General features: G+C 36.0%; 1 pseudogene; it reads left to right on the top strand.

Moving 5' to 3' along the window:
* The first annotated feature begins 4,289 nt into the window (after window positions 1–4,289).
* Window positions 4,290–4,936, top strand: LOC124090073 (cytochrome c oxidase assembly factor 7-like; annotated as a pseudogene).
* Window positions 4,937–5,207: the final 271 nt, after the last annotated feature.

Genomic DNA, 5,207 nt, shown 5'->3' on the forward strand with positions numbered 1-5,207 from the left:
CAGGTGAGCACTCTACCTCTGAGTCACAACCTCAGCCTTGTTTGTATGCTTAATAGCTGCTATTCTGACTGGAGTGAGATGACATCTTAGTTCGGATTTGTATTTCTCTGATTGCTAGGATGCTGAACATTTTTAATATATTCATTGATTGATTATATATCATCTTCTTAGAAGTTCCTTAGTCCATTTACTGATCAGCTTATTTATTCATTTTTTGGTGTTAAATTTTTTGAGTTCTTTATATATCCTAGAGATTAGTGCTCTATCTGATGTGCATGTGGTAAAAATTTGTTCCCATTTTGTAGGCTCTCTATTCACCCCACTGATTGTTTCTTTAACTGAGAAGCTTTTCAGTTTGAATTCATCCCATTTATTGAGTTCTGATTTTATTTTTTGTGCTATAGGAGTCTTGTTAAGGCAATTGGGACCTAATCCGACATTATGAAGATTTGTGCCTACTTTTTTTTTCTATTAGGCACAGGGTATCTGGTTTAATTCCTAGGTTCTTGATCCACTTTGAGTTGAGTTTTGTGCATGGTAAGAGATAGGGGCTTAATTTCATTTTGCTGCATATGAATGTCCAGTTTTATGAGCATCATTTGTTGAAGGGGCTTTTTTCTCCAATATGTGTTTTTGGCACCTTTGTCTAATATGCGATAACTATATTTATGTAGGTTTTTCTCTGTGTCCTCTATTCTGTACCATTTGTCTACAAGTCTATTTTGATGCCAAACCATGCTGTTTTTGTTACTGTTGCTCAGTAGTACAGTTTAAGTTCTGGTAGAGTGAAGCCACCTGTTTCACTCTTCTTGCTAGGGATTGCTTTGACTATTCTGATTTTCTTATTCTACACCTCATCCCTGGTTCTCTATTCACCATCAGAAACTGTAGACCCTTTTGTAAACCTACTGTTTATATTGTAGATAACAATTGTACTCACCATTTCTGTATATTGTGAAAAACTGTAAATGTATCAATAGCAGCTATTTGATTTTAGGTTGTATATTGTTTGTATTGAGATCTGTTAATATTGTTCTCTCCTCAAAGGAGAGGTTTTGGAATCCTGCAGCACATTATAAGCCTATAGGGTAAAAAACAATAATTCCTTGGATCCAGTTCTAGAAGGGAAGACACATTAACAATAAGAGAAAGCAAGGGAAGACAGCCCCCCCAAACAAATCAAGATACTACATTATTAGAATCCATGGCCAGCACAACAGAAGAAATTACACATAAGGAGTTCAGGATGTACAAGATTAAAATGTTCTGTGAATTAAAGGATAATATAAGAGAGCAAATACAGGCAGCAAAAGATCATTTCAATAAAGAGCTACATAAGCAAATATATGAAGCAAAGGATTACTTTAATAAGGAGATAGAGATTCTGAAAAAAAAATAGAAACCCATGAACTGAAGGAAACAATAAACCAAATTAAAAACTCAATTGAAAGCACCACCAACAGATTAGATCACTTGGAAGGCAGGACCTCAGACAACGAAGACAAAATATATAATCTGGAAAATAATGTAGATGACACAGTGAAGATGATAAGAAACCACAAGCAGAGCATTCAAGAAATATGGGGTAGCATAGAAAGACCAAATTTAAGAGTTATTGGGATAGAGGAATGCATAGAGTTCCAAAGCATATGGATTTCCAATTTTCCCAGCACCATTTGTTGAAGAGGCTATTTTTACTCCAATGTATGTTTTGGGCATCTTTGTCTAATATAAGATAGCTTTTATACAACACAATAAGTTTAAATATGTTTTCTCCAGGCCTCCTGGTAACCACATTAGAGATTCAATGATAATTCAGCTCATTTTTACTTTTACTGTACAATAAATACAGTAAAAGTAAAAGTGAAGCAATCAAAATATACTACCAGAAGAAATCAATTAACCATAAAGAAAAGAGAAGAAGGCTGGGGTTATGGCTCAGTGGTAGAGTGCTTGCCTCATAGTGTGAGGCCCTGGGTTTAATCCTCAGCACCATGTAAAAATAAATAAATAAAATAAAGGTATTTGTGGTGAGCCGCTTCTGCCGTTTCTGCAGACTATGGTCACCATTACAAGATGGCACTGGCTCCGCTGTGGTCTGTGACAAACAACTCCTTATTTGGGAGAGTTGGCGCATGGTTTTTCATCACCCCATGAGAAAGCTCCACGTGGCAGCTTCGCATTGGGGCTTGAGATGCTTTATTAAGGCTGGGAGGGGCATCCGAGGGAGAAGAAGAAATATCAAGGGCCTGAATAAACTGCTGAAAGAAGATTCCTGAGTTGCGTCTTCCTTGCGGGCAAGGGGTCGCGACAGGTATTGTCTCTGACTACACTAAAAATATAAATATTAAAAAAAGAAAAGAGAAGAGGAAGAAGAATCTACAAAACTGTTAGAAAACAAGCAATAAAATGATAATAGTAAGTCTTTATTTATTAATTACCCTTAGTGTAAATGGATGTAATTCTCTAATTAAAATACATAAAATTCATAAAAGAATGAAAAACAAACATAAAGAAGACTTAACTATCCATTCCCTACAAGAAACTCACTTCATCTGTAAGAACTTCACTGTCTAAAATACAGCTCAAGTCACTGGTAAAGAAATATAGACTGAAAGTTAAGGTCTGAAAAAAAATTACCTATAAGCAGAAAACAAAAGCAATCAGAAGTAGCTATACCTTTATCAGATAAAATAGACTTTCCCTAAGACTTTAAAAAGATAAAGTGTATTCCATATGCAGTTCTGATCTGCACTTGAATAAAGTTTTTTTTTTTCCTTTTGGGAAAAAGATAAAGTTGATTACTGTATAATGATCAAGGGATGTTTAAAGCAAATGTAATATGTAAATATATGTGTACACACACACACAATGAAGTCATTTTAAACTATAGAGAAGAGTGAAATCATGTTTTCTGGATCATGGAAAGGACTTAAATTATCATGTTAAATAAAATAAGTGAGACTCAGAAAGATGGGTATCACATATTTCCTCTCATATGTGGAATATAGAAAAATATGAAAAGAGAAGGAAACCCATTAGAGATGAGGAAGGTGATTTGGGAGAATGGTAAGGGAAACATAAGGAGAGTTTAATGTGGGTAATGGCAATTATAAGTCATCAAATATTATATATATACATCTATAATTATTCCTGAATGAACATCATTATTATGTATTATTTTATGCAATAATAAAATAACCATTCTCCCTGATTAATTTTGTTTCACATTAGAGAGTCAATGATAATTCAGCTCATAAGTTTGAAGGATGCCACAGGTGGAATACATAGTATAATCTATTAGAAAGTGCACTACAATGCAAAAGGACTGTGATTTTTATAATTTGTAGAAATCCAGATGATGTGTGTGTATAAATAAGTGTTAAGAGTGTGTAATGGGCTGGGGTTGTGGCTCAGTGGTAGAGTGCTCACCTAGCATGTGTGAGGCACTAGGTTTAATCCTCAGCACCATGTAAAATAAAATAAAGATATTGTGTGTCCACCTAGAACTAAAGAATAAATATATGTTTTAAAAAAGAGTGTGTGATAATTATGGGAAGACCATAAAGTTGCCTCTGTTTGAATTTAATGTTGCAGCTTGAGGAGTTAGAAATGACTCTATCGTTAGGTCAATTAACTGAAACATGGACAAATGTGTGAACCACTCCAAGCAAACTTGAAAAGGAGGATAGAATTAATTTACTACAGAAGAGTGACTCGGAGATTTAGGGAGACTGAATTTTTATAGTGGATTTGCCATTTAAAGCTCACTCTCTTGGTATGTAAGAGTCCACAGGACACATCATTTACTAATGCTGTGAAAACTAAATTTGTGAGGAAATCCCTAGCACTCTGAATCACTCTAAATTGGCTCTTCTTTGTAGATGAAAACTTACAGAGGAAACTCCTGCCAATGATGTGGGAAACCTAAATGTAACAGGCATAATTAAATCCTGGAATAGTAGGAACGAGGGGGAGGCACTGAATCTCCAAAAGCAAGGTACTTGGGATATTACCTTGTGGTAACTGTAATTTACAGTAGAATCAAAGTAGAAATCAGAATAGTTTGACTAATATCTATAACTTATAAGGAAGCAAAATTTCTTGCTAGAAAATAACAATTCAATTAAAGATGTACTAAATACCTGAAGATCACTTATCAAATGACTAATAACAAGAAGTCATATAAAAATGCTCAACAACATTAATAATCATGGAATTGCAAAGCACAGTGAGATAGCATCTCACACTATTTAGAATAGCTATTATCAAAAAGATTTAGAGGATCCATGGCAGGACCGGACAAGGGGCAGGTAAAGTCATTTTTGGAAAATATTGAGGTGGAGTGCAACTACAAATGCTACTGTGAGAAAGACACGGGAGGTTGCTATTGGCTGGTAGACTATTTGGAAGAGATACAGAAAAATTTTGATGAGACTTCCAAGGTGCTGAAGTTCAGCTCTGAAGACAATAAGCACAGTGATAACTGCTACAAACTGGAGGCTTATTATATGCTTTGAAAACGTGGACTGACTCAGGACCTGAAAGCTGCCTTGAGATGATTTTGGATGGCATGTGAGACACATGGAAAGAAATCTGTGAAATCATGTTGCTGTCCTGGCACATTATGAACAGATCAATGAGGATGACCAGCCTTATCTGGGGAAGGTCAAGGTCTGTGATGGCAGATATGCCTCCAATTGCTTCAACCTTAGTATCATGTTCCTGCATGGTGTCTATGACTTTTCAAGGACATAGGCCTGACATGTAAATACTCAATAAAAGCCTAGGATCTTGGCTATGTCTGGGCCTGTGTCAATGCCACTTGCATGTATAAAATGGGGGAAGGTGTTGATAAGGATAAGGCCAAGGCAGAGGTGCTAAAAATCAGGCTGAACAGCTGCACAAAGAGCAACAGAAAGTGTCCAGATCTTAAAATTGGGGTAATGTGGCCCACCCTCACTCCCAGGCAACTAACAGCTTAAGGCTAGCACCTTCTATTTCTGAGACTTGATGAAGCCTTTGAGGTCAACTTGTTGGAGCAGAAAAACATGGGACTTAATATCAATAGTTCTGTGTATATAAATCCACTGCTCCAGAGTGTCACCTACTTAGATGTGGTCTGCAGTGAGTGTGTTCAAATTTTTGGAGATCTGCAAAAAATAGGAGTAAACCAGAAAGCCATAAAAATCTGGCTGGGAGATTGG

Source organism: Marmota monax, unplaced genomic scaffold, assembly GCF_021218885.2.
Source record: "Marmota monax isolate L192 unplaced genomic scaffold, Marmota_monax_Labrador192_F-V1.1 WCK01_AAM20220418_F8-fsc00134, whole genome shotgun sequence".
Taxonomy (NCBI): domain Eukaryota; kingdom Metazoa; phylum Chordata; class Mammalia; order Rodentia; family Sciuridae; genus Marmota; species Marmota monax.